Source organism: Hetaerina americana, unplaced genomic scaffold (assembly GCF_022747635.1).
Source record: "Hetaerina americana unplaced genomic scaffold, ioHetAmer1.1.p SCAF_3, whole genome shotgun sequence".
Lineage (NCBI taxonomy): Eukaryota > Metazoa > Arthropoda > Insecta > Odonata > Calopterygidae > Hetaerina > Hetaerina americana.
This window is the reverse complement of record NW_027286874.1, coordinates 88,048,341-88,060,470: the sequence shown is the minus strand read 5'-3', so window position 1 is coordinate 88,060,470 and position 12,130 is coordinate 88,048,341. Positions and strand designations below refer to the sequence as shown.

Here is a 12,130-nt window from a genome sequence, read left to right as displayed (position 1 = left end):
CTTCTTTGCCTTTTGAGAGGAGACCGGCTCGGACCGGGGGACGGGAAATGTATAGAGAGGGAAGTGAGAAGAGGACTTACCTCAGAAAGAGACCGTTGCCTTCTTCGTTGCCGTGTGCGGGAGTCCTGTCCCTTCCTTCCTTTCTGACGTCCGTGAGCTCTGTGGCGGAGGCGCCGCCAGGCGAGGAGTGGCGCCCCAATCGGCGATCCCCACTCCTTCCCTCCGATCACCCCTCTCCCCATTCGCCTCACCCCCCCCTCCAGTTCTCCTCTCCCCCTATCCCACCCCTCCGTTTCGAACAGTCCCACTCGGCAGCACCCTCGCTCCACGTAACTACACCCTCCTCCCCTGGTCCCTTTCCTTCCCCGACGAAAGTCCCCTCTCCTAAACCCCTTACCCCCCTCCGCCCTCTGGAACTCCCCCTCTGCCCTCTGGAACTCCCCCTCTGCCCTCTGGAACTCCCCCTCGCCGATAGTCGCGGGAGGGGTGGGCGGAGGGCGACTGTTGAGGAGGGGGGGAGGGAACCATCCCCCGCTGGTTCGCGGAGTTACTGGCCCCTTCTTCTCCGTGACCCAATCTCGCGGAACGCGGGCAGGGTCGCACAACGGTCGCCCTGGAGAGGGACATGGGCAAGGATACTGAGGAGGCGTGAGAAAACGCGGGGGGAGGGGAGTCCAACGGGGAGGGAATAGAGGGGGTGGGGGTCAGGAAGGGGAAGGTGGAGATGATGACGGCGACTACTCCCCCCCTCAGCCACTCATCCTTCCTTCCGTCCCGCGGCGCCACCATCGCGAGAGGGGAGGGAGGGGACAGCTCTCCACACGCCGCCCCCTCATTCCACCTCTTTTACTCGCACGGCCTCACACGCGCGGCCGCCCCTCTCTCTCTCTCTTTCTCTCTCTCTCCTTACTCTCGTGTTCCTTCCCTATCATTGTCCACGTCAATTCCTTCCAACTCTCTCTCCTTTCTCCTTCGCACCGGGCCTCCACGATGGAGGGATGGTCGGCGGGGAGGGAAGGAGGAACTTCGCTCGGAGGTATCCCAGTGGAAAGGTACTGGGATCGATACGGAGGGTTTAGGGGACGCCCACATACCTTCTCCTCATCTTTTCCGTCCGGACAAGTTGAGGAAAGTGACGGGAAGGAACCATCTCCCCTATACTCTCCCCTCCGCGAAGGAGGAGAATCTGGGAACAGGAGGGATGTAGGATGAAGGGGAAAAGGGTTTTCCGGGTATGAGGTTTTACAAGAAGGTTCAGGGGGGGCGCGCGAGAGGGGACGTTTTAAAGGAACGATTCACGATTGCTTAAATTTTGTCCTGCTGTACGTGCATCTGCACAAGACGTTTGATGAAAACAAATACTGAAATCTCTTGCTCTTCCGTGTAAATTCACGGAAACCCCTTCATCTCTTCCATGGAAATCCGTGGATTACCATGGAGATTGCGGTAGGTTTCCTTGGGATCTTCCGGAAAGTTCAGACTGGGACTTGCATATAGGTTTATGTATACTCGAGTGTGAATGAAGGGGGCAGAAGGGATCCTTCCTTACCTCTTATCTGATCCCTTTCTCCGTTCTCATTGTTTCCCTTTTCCGTAGCTTGGAAGATTTACCCTGGCAATCCTGACTCTACCCTCTCACCTTTTCTCCTTTAGTGCTCCCGAAACTGACCCTTCACCTCAGATGTGTGGTCGTGTGGGAAGTTTAAATTGCACTTTTCTCATACTACCCTCGCCACGCACACCCTCTGAATCCCTCTTCTACTTAAATGTTTCATCCATACCTCGAGGCCCATTTTTAGAATATCACCCTCGCATAGTCATGTTCGTCACTGACGTTTTAGACGGGTGGCTAGATTTTTCGTTTCCTTTCGTTTTTTTTTTAAGTCTCCAAAAGAAATATAATTTTCCGTTTTCGCTGTTTATTTGATTATTACCAGTTACCAAATACAACCAACTGCACCAAATCGGTTAGGTTTTGTATGTGGAGATTTTTAATTACCTAGCTTCGTTTTTTGTTTTGACTTCTTTTGCAGTGGGTTTTTTCGTCAAGGATATCAATATTTCACAATTCTTAGTCTTTTACCACTAATTTATTTATCTTTTCACATTCCACCCAATTTTTCCCCCGATCTAGCATTTATTTGTTATTTTTTTAACGTGTTTTATTCCGTATTTTCCTGTAATCACTGTAAAATATTTCTACACTTTTTGTTGTAATGCATTTATGCATGTAAACGATAAGGGGTTGGGTGGAACTATCTAACCTCATTCTAGTTCGCATAAATACAATTACGTATTCATATTATAATTATTCTTCCGGGGAAACGTAAGATGTAGGCAAAATGACTTCAAAAGAGAAGAATTTTCCCATACATTTCTTTAAGGAGGTGATTATTTCACATTTTAATAATTATTAAGCAGTAAAAAATGTAAAGAAAGAATGTAAAACCCAAAGCCGTACAGCTTTGTACGGCTTTGAGTTTTACATTCTTTCCATGCACTCGGCCGTAGTACGTTCTTTATCTATTTAGTAAAAAATGTGTTATGTTTTTATGATTCAATTCAACAACTTTATTATTTCGGAGTCAACGTTGGATTATCTTCAATGTCTCGTAGTAGGGGACGGTAAGATGCAGGAGGCGTAGGGAAAGAAACTGCCGCCCACCCATCCCTTTGTTTGTATTTCACGCGCCATTTGGCTTGATCTGAGGTCAGCTCACCCATTAATTCAACGTTCAGGTGGATTGCTGTGGGTTTTAAAGGGATGCAAAAGCAGGTCACGGATCCACCCTCCCTCTCCGTGCGATCCACTGTGCTGTGCACACGCCCTAGTTCGTTAGACCATTTGAAGGGTATGATTTGGGTATTATTCTTTATTCAGTCAGACCACGCTTTATACTCCAGACAATGTAACACTAGTCGAGAACTCGCTATTAAACTTGTAATTCCAGATCTTTCGGTGCCTCCCTAGCCATTTCTTCTGTGTCTGAGTTATAAAAGCTGGGCGATTGCGGACTTTTACTAACCTGCTTTTACACAGTGCATATTCATTGTTTTCATCGAAGATAAAAGTTGGAGTTAACACATGAAAAACAATGGAAATACCAAGTAACGGTAGTGGCCAAGGGTGATGATGGGAATGAAGATCTTCTTTGAGCATGAAGGGAAGGAAGGAACTTGTGGGAAGGTCTTCCCCCCAGCTTTCACAGCTACTGGTGAAATGTACAAGGCCTTTCCCGAAAGTAGTAGGACTGAGTTGATTTGAGAGTATATACAATAGTGATGACTTGAAATCTTTAATGAAGCAAGATTCTTTCATATAGATATACGAGGTCTGTCTCAAAAGTAGTATGATTGAGTTGATTTAAAAAATGTAATACCATAATTGATACATTCACTTGCAAGTCTTCGAAGTTGCGCCCTTCTGCGTCCACACACCGCTGCCAGTGGGTTTTCCACGCCCGGAATGATGCTAAGCTCCCTCGTCACGGGCTGTTGTAACCCTTACACCGAGCCATGGGGACGATCTTTCAGCACGGATTTGAGGCGGGGGAAGAGGAAGAAGTCTGGTGGGGAGTTTTATAAAATATATGGAATCTCACTTACATGATCGAGAAGCTCTTGGCAGATTCGCGTGTGAGTTTCCTTTTGTTCGTCCGAGAGCACTCGCGGCATCAACTTCGCACACACCTTTCTCATGCCCATGATTTCGGTCACTAGTCGATCAACATAACTTTAAGGGATGCCACGTTCATGCCAGAAACCATGTGAACACTTCATGTGATTCCTGTCCAACAAATCCTTCATTCATGCAAGATTATTGTCACTTTTTGAGGTCGAAGGGCGTCCTAAAAGTTCGGCGTCTTCAAAATCTTCTCAACCCTCCCGCAACAACTTGCGCCACTCAAAAATACCCAATTTATTCATTGCGTTATAACTTTAGGCTGCATTGAGCTTGTCATGAGTCTCTTTCTCGGTTTTGTTCAGTTTCACGCAAAGTTTGATGAAGTAGCGCTGTTTCAATAACTGGTTCATTACGAAACGTAACGAGGTCACGTTTCACGTTATAGAGGTTTCGCAAACGAACTATTCGCACTCCACAAAGGCTGGGAGCCAACTATCACAGACCTGCAGCCTCCCCTGAGACATCCCTCCCTCTAACCCAACCAGAGAAACCGCCGCCCGTCCGACCGTCTATCCGGGAAAAATAGTTCATACTAATTTTGGGGCAAACCTTGTATTGTTCTGATTTGTACCGTTTACAGCAGGTAAATACATGATTCATCGGCTCAAAGTTAGGCGTAATCAAGAAGATACCCAGATTCCAGTAATAAATATTTTATATTTCGCCGCATGCATTCAACTTGTAGGTTTTCTTTTTGGGAGTCAGGAGTACAATGTTAAATCGGGAATTAATGGAACAGGAATATGAGGGCAGCAGTTTAATAAGTAATACGGGACGATGTGACGACATTCAGGAAATTAAATATGGAAAGTAGGTGGGGTTGCTGTAAGCTTAGATAATATGGAAAACCTGGGTGAATCCAGAAAGTTAAATCCTTTAATTGTCTGATTTTAGCAATAGAAATGTCAAAAGAACGCTGGGTTTACGACATAACTTTTATTACTATTTGATTGAGTTGAATGCTCATGCAGAAAAAGTGCAATATCACGTGAGGAAGATTACAAAACTCAGGTAAATTTGCCAACTTATACCATGAGTGGATCACGAGAACGTCTGAAGAATGAGTGGGACGACGCAAAGCGAGTGCTGGCCTCTTGTCTCTCGGTCCAGTCCTCTCCTGTTCTTTTCTCTCTTGCCTTCCGAGAACTCTCGCCCTCTTGGTGCACCCGCCACGTGAAGACAGCCCGGCCCCAATCATTTTGCTCGGACTGAGCCGTCGCAATTAGCGGGCAAGCGGCGAGGGATCGGCGGGGCGGGTAGGAAACCTCCAGTTCCGGAGGTGACGGTCGGTTTCTCTCCTTCTCCATCGTAAGGGTGGACGTCGCGCAATCAAACCGACTTTCTGGGAAGCGTACGGAGTTTTCGGGAAATAATCATCTCGGCTGTTGCGGTCCGCGTTCCGGGCCTCGCGGATCCGATCGGAGAAAAATAATTGCAGCTAACTCGTTCGGAGAATTGTTCTGGGGAGCTCCAAAAGAGGAACCCGTGTTGTTTCCGCGAAAAGCCGGTTGTACCGATTAGGATTGATTCCTGGCATGCTCTACGAATTCTGTAACCCCCGAGGCGATAACCCGGATATTTTCCTGCGTCAGATGATAAAATGGAAGATTTGAAAAGTTATCGTTCAAGATTAACGCCGCTTGGGGGAAACGTCGGGAAATAAGTACGGGTTTAAAATTTATTTTATGGAAATAATTATCTCGTGTCTCATTAACCATCTGTGATGGTTATTCTCCTTATTGATCATGTAGAATGTGATTTTATCATTGATTTGTGACATTACGACTGTTTGAACACATCACTTTTCTATCACTAGTATTTAAAAGATCAATCTTTTACGTTATGGAGCTTCACTGGCGGTTTTTTACACCACAGCAAGCACTAAAATATTATTATTTAAAAAATCAAACATTTTTCTATAGATTGCATATACTTACTTACAGAAGCCAAACTGTAGCTGTTAGGTAGGTTTTAGTGGCACCTGCCGTGTTGGGTGATTTCGGGTATCTGACAATAGGTAAAGAATTTTTTTGTCATTTTTCTCCGTCAACACCAATATTTTTAGGAAAGCATGGGAAACACGAATAAAATGTGATAATAACCCACGTAATGAGCTGACTCTTCACTTAATTGGATTAAACGTATATAAAGAGAGCAACTAATGGGTATCGGTGGAATTATTTTCCCACGGTATAGCATCGGTAATGGTGGTACTCGTAGTCATCTAACCTCGTATTTGTACGGAAAAACTCACACGATCAGCACAGTAATGGGACGGCACAATAGAACACAAATAGAATAGCAACATTTAAAAAGACACTCACGTGGTAAATTGTTCAAGCTTTCGGCCCTCTCAGAGGCCATCTTCAAGTGGGAGTTTCACTTGAAGAAGGCTCTGAGAGGGCCGAAAGCTTGAACAATTTACCACGTGAGTGTCCTTTTAAATGTTGCTATTCTATTTGTGTTCTATTGTGCCGTCCCATTATTATCATATATATACACACATAAATATAAATATACATATGAATGGAAGGAAATGAAATGGATACTGAGTTAATTGCAGGATTAATTTCTATATTATGTGTTTACCGTGAAACTACAATCTTTCGTGACCTATTTTAAAGCTCGCCAGCAGGATTTTTTCCATTTTTCGAAGGAGGTGATGCATCACGTCAAAGATAGTAAATATATGATTTATTAATTTTTTGCGGAGCAATTACGCGCGAGACATCTCTACACATTTGTTTTGACCTTCGTCCCTGACCTGATAAAAAACTCTCAATCTGCATTCGTAACTGGAAAAAAAGAAAGATCTCCATTTTCTCCACTTTCGCTCCCTTTAAATTGCTCCGAGATGATTTATCTCGTCTGTAGATGATTTTTGAATTGCTTTTACCGTTTAAGGAACATTTTCTCCCTGTTTCTCGGGTAAGTGTTAAAAAAAGAAACATCGCGTGTCTATTACCTGATAGATTCTGTATGATAGCCTAGTAAAAAATGCACGGCGTGAGTTCGCAGGGCTAGGTCATTTGATGAACTTCTCCCAAAAAAATGGTAGAAGAGAGAAGATGATTTCCCATTGATTCCCATTCCATTTTTTTAAGGTATTATAGTCCATAATACATTGGGAAACTGTGCAGACAGATTAAGAGCATACAGATTAAAGAGCATAGGACCAGCTTATGATGTTGTACGATATATTTGCTGCCGAAGCCATCCTGACAACCGCTGAAACTTTCTTCAATTGCTGTCACAAGATTAGTACGTGTATTTCAGAATACTGATAAGAAAACCTCCAGCCAAATGCACGAATTCCTGGAAGTGCTTATTTTCATCAAGTGGAGGCGATGAGTGAGTAGAAGAGAACAATGGAAATGTTTGATGAAGTACCAACATTGCAACTTCCACAAACACTTACACTCATACACAGATATATGCAATATAAATCTATGTGATCAATATATGTGTGTGTTTGTGTGTATATGCATATACATATAAACATACAGGGTTGCACCCAAAAGTGGTAGGACTGATTTCCTCTGGCGCGAACGGAGCGGTGGAGGGGGGTCTGCCTGGCAGGGTAAGGTGGAGGGGGCTCTTAGCAATAGACCAACACCAACCTCAGTCGCCTGCGGGCTGTCGTTGAGTGAGGACACCGTTTTTAGTGAAGCAAGTTTTTTGTCCGCATCGAAAAACAAACTGAATCTGAATTTAGAGCAACGTTATTCCGTGAAGTTTTGTGCGAAACTCGGGAAGACGGCAACTGAGACCCTCGATATGATCAAGCAGGCTTATGGAGACACTGCCTTAAGCCGTTCCACAGTATTTGAGTGGCACAAGTTGTTTAAAGAGGGTAGGGAGCTCGTTGAAGACGACCAACGCTCCGGAAGGCCGTCGACGGCAAGAACCGACACGAATGTGGACAGAGTGAAGACACTGCTGAACACAGACCGACGCTTAACCAGTGAAGAAATTGCAGACCAGTTGGGTTTGTCTGCATCCAACGTCCACCGCATTATTTCACAGGATTTGGCCATGCGCAAGGTGTGCGCCAAGATGGTGCCGAAAATTCTGCCATGGCGCGCTCGTCGTCAGACAGCTCCTGGCCAAATACGGCGTTGCCACGTTGCCGCACCCGCCCTATTCTCCCGATCTGGCACCACCGGACTTCTTTTCTTCCCCCTGATGAAAAGGCAGCTCAAGGGACGACGTTTTGACTCGATAAAGGCCGTTCAAGAGGCTTCGACGAGGGTCATCAACGGCAGCCCCAAAGAAAATTTCAGCGGGCGTACGGGGAATGGGAGCAACGTTATACGTGTGTAGCAGTTCAAGGAGCATACTTTGAAGATTATTAAGTCGATGTAAGTATATCGTCAATAAAATTCTTGTAAAAAAATCAGTCCTACCACTTTTGGGTGCGACCCTGTATATGTATAAACATATATATATATATATATATATATATATATATATATATATATATATATATATATATATATATATATATATATAAACATATGTATATATAAACATTTCGGGGAGAGAATTCGGAAGGGTAGGGTTTGGAGGGGCAAAGTTAGAAGGGTGGGGAAAATGTAGAAGGTGATTGGGGCGGAGGGGGGATGAAAATATGTTTGGAGCCGGTAATTAATGCCTAATATTGATTCCTGGCCAATTCCAGGACTCCAAGAGCCAGATGAAGGATTGCTCTAATGTTTTGAGTTTCAGTGGAGGATCAGAGGGTGGGAGGGATGCTAAGATAGATACACCATAGAATTTATCTTAGGAGTGTTGTGTTCGGAGGCGTGTTTGGGGATTTTCTCATTAGCCTTTCCGAGTTCATCCTCACCCATAACTCCTTTTCTTTTAACGATAAATTGTTCTTGCAAATCAAAGGCTGTACCATGGGCAGCAGGTTCAGCCCTTCCTATGCAAACCTCTTTCTTGGTCTCGCAGAGAAAAAAATCCTGTTAAAACAACCACTGAAACCTCTATTGTGGCTCAGATACATCGGCGATATCTTCCAGCACAGCTCTAGGGGTCATCGGAGCGCGAGAGCCCTTCCACCACATCAAGGTTGAAGTCCATGAGAGGTAATAAAATCATAATTAGGTGAAAATAATTTTATGGCTACTTAAAGATTTTCGGTTAAGAATTTATAGTTGTAAAAAGGAAGTCATTCCAAAATAAAACAGGTTTATAATCACTAGTTCTGCTTTTAAAATTTAACAATTTCCAGCCCGAATTAGATTGAGCAATAAAATTTGTAAATTTAAAATAAATTATTCATACTCTCCTTACGTAGAGAAAAACCCGAGCCAGTCATGAGATAATACTACGATATATGCTTTCCGTCTGACATCTTTCAGGTTCCGCCTTTCAGAGGGACCCTCGTGTTGATTATTCATAAACTATTTCGATATTTCCGCCTACGCCCGATTTCACCTTACTTTAAACACAATGAAAAAAGCGTAAAGGAGGAGCCATTCTACTTCATCAAATATATTAAATAATATGATAAATATGCCATAAGTTGAGTTATTCATAGTCAAAAGAAAGCAGGCGCTAGAAAACACCCATACGTTACGTGAGGATTGAATTGGAAATAAACTGCGAAACGTGCTCAGAAATAGTTTATAGTATGGCCAAAGTGGGTGTATTTTCATACATAAATTAAAAAATTCATTATCCTGAAGTAATTATAAATTGATATAATGTGAATGGTGTATGGATGATTGATGATTCCCCTTATTCAGGTGGCAGGGCAACGTTACTGAAATCTTTTATTAAGAACGTGAGACGGTGCCGGAGTGTATACGGATCTCTGTTAAGGGATTGAGGAATACAAGGGCGGGTGTACCGCGTGAAAACGGAATTAAATACATAAAGAATGTAATTTCACGCGTTTCAAAGCTAAATCTTTCGCTCTTTGTTTGGAGACAAGGAGAGAAACGAGCTCCAGTCCCGTTCGAATTCCAGAAATCGCGTACTCACACATTGCAATGTGCATTATTAAAGCATTGCTATTTGTTTGAGTCTTTGAAGTTTAAAGGGGGTGATTCCCTCACAACCCTACGACCGCCTTCCCCCTGCAGTCGCCCAGATACACGCCTGAGGGAGCAGTTGATATGTAATCTCATATCGAATACTTTGCTAGATGAATGTTTTGGCGCTGTGTAAAGAAATTGATTATAATTTGTTAATGATACCCGTTATTATACTGGAAATAAATGATTACCTTACTTATAGAATCATATGTCTCAACCACCTTGCTGTCTTGAGCATGCTAGTAAAATGTTTTAAATGACACCCTGAGTAATTAGTTTTTATCAGGGTGCTTACAAATGTTTTGGAACGAAACGGCGCATGATTCTACAGGTGAATAGATTTAAAAGCGTTGTGAAGAATATCTTTAAAACTACATGCTTTACTAAGGCGCCTTCACATACCCAGCCTTTCTTTCACCTCCGACATATTCCTTGCAATTTAAGGAAAAAAAGGAAAAAGAAAGGAGAGTTTATTAATAATGGAGACGAATGTAGTGGGTTTGGACTTTTGTGTATTAAATTTGAGTTTTAGAACTAAATTTGGGATTATGGTGCGTTCTGATATCTTTGGGGTCATACTCCCGTTCTGTGTTTAGAAGGACGTCAGAGGTGTTGACCTTGGTGTCAACGTAACGCACCAGTTGTGTTCATTTGGGGATGGAAGCCGAGGTGAAGAGCTTGACATGAAATTTATTCAACTATACACCTCTTACCAAAAAGGCCAACACAATACATCAAGCGTCTGCGGCAGAAGAAAATATTATTATTATTTCAATAGTTGTAGAAATTTACCGGACGAAGAGTGAGGTTCCACTAAAAAAAAAAGCGGTTTCCCGTGTTTCCTCCGCACTCGAGTGTGCGAGGACGCAAGAATGACTTACGTTGGAGTGATGATACTTGCCAGCAAACATTCTCGCTGTCGTCCCATTCCCTCGGAGGGATCGGGAAGGTTGAATTTCGGAGGTGTGAGGAAGTGAAGGGGGAGGGAGAGGAAGGGTGAGAAGTGAATCTCTCACGCGTCGAGTTTGCGAGCCCGGGACTCCCGTTTCCCTCGGCGGGAGGGTTCACGCTAAAAGAGAGAGAGGGAGAGGGCGAGGGAAGCGCTCCCTTCCATTGTGATCCCCCGAACCGTGGACGCGGACGACCCCGCTTCGTCGCTTACATAACTCCTCCCGGACGATCGATATAACCCCGCGCCCTCCGCTCCGGGATTTCAGGTTGGAATCCCGCACCAGGTTGCGAGCGAGTCAGTCGGTCAGCCCGAACGTGAAACGACATGGGCGATTGTCATCTCAAACACGAATTCTGGTTTCCGGTAGACTCCGGAACCTACTTATGCTCAGTTCACTCGCATAGATTTTTCGCGAGGGAAGACATTTTAGTCTTTGAAGTGCGAGTGGAAGTCTAGGGAGAGGATTATTATTAGGAAATCATTATATCAACGCGCAAATTTTCGGCAAGACGAAGGCTGATTTGATGATAGGAGTGGAAAAACCACAACATTTATCAACTCCAAGGTTGGTTTTGATAGATGTGGGTGGAGCTGATGGAGCCTGTTTATTTCCCTGTGCCGTCTTAAGTTTCTCTTGAAGATCAGATGCTTGAAAATCACACAAGTTTGAAGAAGCTGAAGATGTTCATAAGCGTCACCCGGAATCGAAATATGACCCACGAGTCAGTAAACAAGAGTAACCCAGAAAAGTTCCCTCGATCAGTAAAGCACTTAAAAATGGCACGCTCCAGGGTAGGTGTACATGTTATCCTTTCATTAAATGCGTTTGTCATTATCAACACAAAGTTCGCATGCAGGACTTAAACTAATACGTAGCACAATAAAATTCGTGCTTGTTCCGCGTTGGAACTGATGGATTAATTCCAACCCCAAAGTATTAAATTCTTACCGTTTGGCCATTAAAGAACTTAGGGGAAACGGGCTGCCGGTCACATATATAAGAATATATCCATCTTCTATCCTTTTCATCCCGCAAATTGAGAAACCGCAACAGTGCGAGACACCGCTATGAGAATGAGAATTCCAAGTACCGAAAAAAAAACTAAGAAAATGAGTGAAACATCTACATAATATCCCGGGGGCCGCCTCGGGGGTGTGTGGTGGGTGGTGTCAGGTCACCACAAGTGAAACAGAATTAAACCACACGCAAAACCAAATCATGCTACCTCTACACAAAGATTAGTTTGACCACGCACTCGATAACTTTTAAACGAAAAAGAGTACTCGTACATGCAACAATATTTAATAACTGGATTTGTAAATTCAAATCATGCATGCATGAAGAACTGTTAAAAAGATTAATCCATTAGATAAAAGAAATAAAATGCAGGATATTGGCAAATATATATTTCATCAATTCTATTCTCGAGGTACTGCAAGTACCAA

General features: G+C 43.7%; 1 protein-coding gene across 3 annotated transcripts in view; it reads right to left on the bottom strand.

Moving 5' to 3' along the window:
• The window catches only part of LOC139690995 (uncharacterized), an 80,901-nt gene extending 80,731 nt beyond the window's left edge, over positions 1-170 (bottom strand). For 2 of the 3 annotated variants that reach the window (XM_071588693.1, XM_071588694.1), the window contains exon 1: positions 81-136. The gene's annotated coding sequence lies outside the window, so the exon portion shown is untranslated. Of the gene's footprint in view, positions 1-80 lie in introns of all 3 variants that reach the window. The other variant, XM_071588691.1, reaches the window with a different exon arrangement.
• Positions 171-12,130: the final 11,960 nt, after the last annotated feature.